The sequence below is a fragment of the Sesamum indicum genome, linkage group LG2 (assembly GCF_000512975.1).
Source record: "Sesamum indicum cultivar Zhongzhi No. 13 linkage group LG2, S_indicum_v1.0, whole genome shotgun sequence".
Lineage (NCBI taxonomy): Eukaryota > Viridiplantae > Streptophyta > Magnoliopsida > Lamiales > Pedaliaceae > Sesamum > Sesamum indicum.
Genome location: NC_026146.1, coordinates 9,098,168 through 9,104,930, shown reverse-complemented (window position 1 = coordinate 9,104,930; position 6,763 = coordinate 9,098,168). Strand labels below are relative to the sequence as shown.

General features: G+C 32.9%; 1 long non-coding RNA gene across 2 annotated transcripts; it reads right to left on the bottom strand.

The window, feature by feature from the left end:
- Window positions 1-5,775, bottom strand: LOC105155644. Of its 2 annotated transcripts, XR_002286665.1 has the most exons (4): window positions 1,565-1,599; window positions 1,333-1,483; window positions 380-578; window positions 1-291 (listed from the first exon to the last, which is right to left on the bottom strand). It is a non-coding gene; the product is annotated as an uncharacterized LOC105155644 (long non-coding RNA). The 2 variants fall into 2 exon arrangements; XR_847326.2 differs by lacking the exons at window positions 1,333-1,483; window positions 1,565-1,599 and adding an exon at window positions 5,640-5,775.

Here is a 6,763-nt window from a genome sequence, read left to right as displayed (position 1 = left end):
TTGTGAGGTTCCATGTAACACCACTTTCAATAAATTTATTTTGACAGAATAAGTTTAAAAAATATATAAAATTAAGAAATCGAGCTAACATTATTTATGAATATATTAAGCTCAATTTTAGAAGCTTTGAAATTATCGATTGTTCACCACTGTCACTTTTGTCCTTTTACTTGGATGATCTGGGATCTGAGCTCCATTATTGGGTTCCTATCGACGTCCATGTGATATAATACCTTCACTTTGTCCTGTATTTTGTTCATTTTCAGATCTTGAAGGTATTGTTTCACCAACCTATAACAAAAAAAAAAAAAAACAATAATAGAAATTGTCTAATGCATGATAAATAATATAAAAAAACAAAAGTGAAAAATTATCTTACTTGCGTTTCAATGTTCAAACCTCTTGGAAGAATACGAGATGTGATACTTTGTCCACACACCTCTTCACTAGGATTAGAACTTGGATTATCTTTAGGTTGTGATAAGTGATCTCCCACTAACTACTCGTTCTCATCTCGAAGTTGCAAACTTGTACCCCGCCCTCGCCCACATCCGTCGGCTCGTCCTCTAGTCACCATCCTGTGTCAAAGAGAAACAAAAAACTATTAAGTTCTAAGATTGAGATAACTATGATGAACAATGCTGATACAAAATGCATATAAAGTGATAGAATGAAATAATTAAATAAATAAAATTACACGAACAGTGTCCATATCCTCATCACTATCTTTTGAATCATATTCTTCTTCTTGCTCATCATCTTCTGGTTTGAATTCTTCTTCTTCCCAACGATCTTTATCCTCTATTATGACTTCATTGAAATCTACACTATGTTGAAGTCCCTCAAATTCATTTGCATCTATTTCTTTTACCACACCATCCGAAACAATATTGATCTCATCTCGATCAGTTTCAATCAAAATTTGGTGTGGATCAGATGCCTCATTCTCTTGAAAAGCAATATCGACTCTTTGCTCAATATTTTCGTCTTGTGCTTTAGCTAATGGGACGTCAAATTTACCTGTAGGTTTTACTTTACATACAGCCCACCAATCACGACTCTCTCTTTTGGTGCTCGAAAAGTTTGTGAAGTGGACTGTTGTGCTCGGGAAGCCAATATAAAAGGGTCATTTAATTTAAATTTCAATTTATGATTAATTTTTATAAGACCCGATGTGTGCCACTTAAGGCCTTTATCAAAAGTGTCATACCAATGACACTTAAACAAGACAACCCCGCGTCTTATCCCGTAATACTCCAATTCTATAACTTCTTCCAGAATTTCATAATAATCCACTTCATATTCATTGTAGGTACTCCCCAAAACACATACCATAATTTGATGTTGCTTTAGAATGCTCGTACTCCAAAGTGTCGAATTTGAATCCATTCACAAAGTACCCTTAATAGCAAGAAACACGTCGACTGGGGCCATGAGCCAACTTTCTTATGAGGTCGTCAACTTCGTTATGGGTATCTCGAATCTATGAAAAAAATAATTTATAAGATATCATAATTTTGAATTTGCTAATATATATATTGTTAGAAAGTAATCTATTACTTACATGAGCAAGTAGCCACCGAGCAAAATATGTGTCCTGCAATGTTTCAAGTTCCATGTCAGTTATACTTGGAAATTGTTTTCTATTTTCTTCATCAAATTTCCTACAGAAGTTGTGATGATCATATGTTAATTATAGACACAAGTCAATCGAAACATTTGTGAGGACATAATGCACGAGTTAGATCACTCACTACAGGAGTGAATCTATCTTCTCATAATTCATGAAGATATATCTATGTGCAACCTTCATCTCATCGTCATCGAGATAACTAACTGCAATTCTAAAACCAAGTGATCGTCCAGGATGTGTAGAAAATAGACTTTCACAAGAATCTACCATTCCTCCATCATCATTTCGTGGAACCTGATTTAATCTGGATTTTACATGTTGTTCAAAATATGAAGAGCAAAATGTTGAGACTTCTTCAATCATATACGCCTCAACAATTGATGCTTCAACTCGAGCTCGATTTCCAACCTTTTTCTTCAAATGGTATAGAAACCTAAAATTTGTTAAACTTTTAATTTATACAAGATAACTTATACTTTCTAGTTATATAAGATAATTAAACTTCAAAAAATTACCTCTCAAATGGATACATCCATCGATACTATAAAGGGCCACCAACCTTAGCTTCATACGCAAGTTGAACTGATAGATGTTTCATAGAATCAAAGAATCTTGAGGGGAATATTTTCTCAAGCTTACACAATATCTCAACAATGTTCTTCTCAAGTTTTTGTATGTACTCCACACGCAATATAGTTGCACATAGATCCTTAAAGAAACTGCTGAGTTCAATCAGTGCTTCCCAAATAGGTTTTGGTAGTAGATCTCTAAATGCAATTGGGAGTAATTTTTACATGAACACATGACAGTCATGACTCTTCATTCCATAAAATTTGCATTCTACTTCATTCACACAACGAGCAATGTTTGAGAAATACCCATTAGGTAACTTTAATGATTTTACCCAAGAGCACAATTCTTTCTTCTGTGCTTTACTTAAAGTATATGGTGCCTTGGGTTTGTAGATTTTTCTATTTGCACCTTCAAACAAATGCATCTCAGTACGACTATAATACAACTCCAAATCTTTTCGAGATCTGACATTATCTTTTGTTTTATCTTTAACATCCATAATGGTATTAAAGATATTGTCAAAAACGTTTTTTTGGATATGCATGATATCCAGATTATGTCAGACAAGATTTGTGTGCCAATATGGTAACTCCCAAATATGCTCCTTTTAACCCAATTATGTGTCCTGCCAAATCCATCAATTGGGTGTGTACCACCTGGTGGTTTTTCAAAGATGGTGTCTGGAAGCTAATCCACCCTTTGTCGCATGTCTTTCCAGTTAAGCATATATGTAGAGAATCGTTTTCACATTTTCCTTTTCGAAACTTGTAGGCTTGTCTTTTATAGGGATTGTCAGGAGGCAAAAATTGACGATGACAATCAAACCAACATGCCTTCCTTCCATAACGAAGTTTGAAAGATTTTGTCATTTTCATACAATAAGGACATGCCAACAACCCATGAGTGCTCTATCCAGATACCATCGCATTTGCAGGAAAATCACTGATCGTCCATAAAAGAGCAGCTCTCATGTTGAAAATTTATTTTTTGCACATGTCTAAGCTTGCACCCCAATTGTCCACAATATTTTCAGCTCGTCTATTAATGGTCATAAAAATATATCAAGATTTTTTCCTGGACTTTTTGGGCCCGGTATAACCATATTCAGGAACAAGAAAGGCTTTTGCATGCACATGTATGAAGAAAAATTATATACAGCAATGATAATAGGCCAACAACTGTAAGGAGTATTAGAATTCCCAAATGGATTAAAACCATCTGTGCATAACCCAAGCCGCACATTACGTGCATCTGAGGCAAATGATGGATGAGTGCGATCGAAATGTTTCCATGCCTCTCCATGAGATGGATGTGCCATGCTTTCCTGGCTACAATGATCATTTGCATGCCAAGTCATGTGCTCACATGTGTAGATAGATGCATATAGCCTTTTGAGCCTAGGTATCAAAGGCAAATAACGCAACACCTTGAAAGGTATCATAGGCTTATATCGAGGATGATAACATATAGGGTATTCTTGAAGATCCTTGTTCTTTATATAATACAATACGCAATTGTTTACACAACAATCAATTTTTTCGTAACCGAGACCAAGTTTACCTAGATGTTTTTTGGTCGTGTAAAAGAACCCCCCACATCATCTATTCTGTTCAAGGATTCACCATGTGCATACCAGATGTTATAACCTCGAGTAAATCCATTTTTTACTATGTGTAAATGAGCATCACTCTAATTCAAAAATCTCGTGTTGCCGCGTTTAGAGGATGGTCATTTGATTTGTCCATTATTCTGAAATCGTGGGTTATCAAAGGCAAAGTTCAAGAACTCCTGATCAACTCTTGTTATGAATTCATCTAAAAGAAACCCATTATCATCCATACACCTTCAAATCCAACTACGGTCAATATTCATTATTCTGCAATTTTTAGCGATTTTAAATATACTTGACAGAGAAAGGAGGCTAAATGAATTAACCATTATTTTGAAAACCAAGATTTTTGATCTTCTGATATAAGAAAAGAGAAATTAACATTTAATCAAATTTGATGTAATGGTAACTCAAGTTACTTTAAGAAAATGCAAAACAAATTTCAAAACTTCTCAATTGAACATAGATCCATGCCAGATAGTTACAAGATTCTTGGAGGGGCAATATGTATATGTAATTATTCAATATTGGTGTCCTATTACCAACTTTGTAAATTCGGATAACTTTCATCACGTAGTGTAATTATGTATGATTCATACTAAATTCTTGTTCTGACTATATATAACTCTTGAGACTAGAGCAGAGCTATCATATCAAATAACATAATTGCAGTATCATCCTGATGTTAACAAGGAAGGAGGAGCAATATGTTGATCTTGAAAGGGGTATCAGTTGAAAACAACCTAAGAAATACTAATAAAGTACGAAAATAAGCATCGCATTTCTTGAATATATCAATACAACTAGCATGGAAAACCAAATATTTCTCATCACCACAACACATGCAGGACTAAGCGCATAGCTAAGGCATATTTCAATTGATTAATTCCACACAAGCCATGAATGGTGGTTGGGAATTACAAATTTCTTGTGCAGAATATCTATTTATATACAGTAGTTGAGAATTGGAAGAGCAAGAAGTTATAGAGAGTGTGATTGGTGAAAGGGTTTGATGTTAAAACAGTTTTTTTCTGAATTGCAGGTTTTTATTCTAACAAAATGAAGTTTAATAAAGTTTGTACTTAGAAGTAAAAGGATAAACATAGGAGAGAGTTGTAAGCTCTCGTTTATAGTGAAAACACCATTCTCAGTCTCATCTCATTCATCACATTTGGATTTCAAGAATTACAAATTAAATGGCCTCCCTATTTGATTCTTTTTTTAGAAATAATTATTATAATTAAAAGCAGAGCATGATGAGGTGGGTCCAATTCCAAATGAATGAGCATAGTGTTTATTCTGCAGCCAGCTTGAATTGATGAGTAGAGTACAATATGTGCTCCACTCGAGCAAACATACATACACACACAATGTTCAATCATTGGAATGAAAACTCTCCTCACTCCCTACACCGCCGATTTTAATGATACAGAGGGAAATTGGCACCAATAATTATGAGGATGGGTGGTACATACAAAGCGCTGCAGACTGACTGCAGACACTCCTAAAACCTCTACTACGCTTTCATCATCCCCACCAACATCCCTATATTATTTGTTTCAACTCAACCACCATTCAATCACAACATATAACAAGGAAGGAGAAGCAAATCAATTGAGAAAACCAATGACAAATTAACAAATTACAAAAGTTTCGCATGTCAATCAGCCAACTCTTTCGATTTTCAACATCTTTCAGCAAAAAAAATAAATATTTTGGCGAGAAGAATATAGCAGTGTTCAACTAGGCATTTTAACAAACACATTGAAAGCATTCAAATTTCTCCACAAACTGTAAAAAAAAATTACAAATAACAAAAATCACCTATTAATGTCGTTGGAGAGAAGTTATGCCAATAGAGCCGCAGCCGTCTGCGAGCGAGCGCACGATCTGCTTAATTTCTTCTTCCCATTGCGAGAGAGAGAGAGAGAGGGCTAAGTTGAGAGTTAAGGAGAGAGAGGTTCTCTTGGGTTCTTTTAAGGAGTCAAATAGTCAATTGGGTTCTTTTAGTTGTGTGTATATATATTTACTGATGTAATTTATTTTATATAAAATAAATAAATATTAAATATATTAGTAATTATAATTAATATATAATATAATATAATATCATATATAACATATAATATATTATATATTATATAATATAGAATATATATAATTAATAAAATTAAAAAACTCATCCAAAAATTAAATTTAAAAAAATATTAAATCAAATTTTTCAGTTTGATTTTTAGTTCGAACCAAATTTTCGATCTAGTTCGATTCGGCCGGTTTAATCGAATTATGAACACTCCTAGCGGTAGCTGGTGAGAGAAAACGTAGAGTCAAGGGAAAACATTAAGAGGGATGTGTGTTTTTTATTAAAATAAAAAAATTAATAAAACTTTATTTTTAATTTTATTTTAATTAATTAAAATTAAAATTTTAATAAATTATAATTATACAAACATATATATTTTATCATGTCATATAAAATTTTTCAACTTATTTTCATAAATAAAAAATTCTTATTTTTGTGTTTTAATAGTTTGATAAATAAAAAATTCCTATTTACACCATGAGAGACAGAAATTTCCGTAGCTAAAATCAAAAATAAATTAGCTATGGAAATGCAGACGGAAATAACAAAAAAAAATTAAGTATTAGCCATCTCGATTTTTAAGCAATCATTTTACAGTATCAGAGACGAAAATAGAGATGGAGTATAACATATTTTAGCGAAATTATAAATCCGTCTCTAAAACCATCTCTAAAATAAAAATTATTAATAATTTATTATAAAAAAAATTTTGATTTTAATGCCATCTCTAAATTTTCGTTTTGATACCCTGTTTTCTTGTAGTGGTACTGGTTCATCTTCAAGATCCTCAGGTTCATTTGTTGGGACATAACAACCAGGTTCATTTGCTACTTGAATCTGAAAACAAGAAAAATAACCAGCAGCT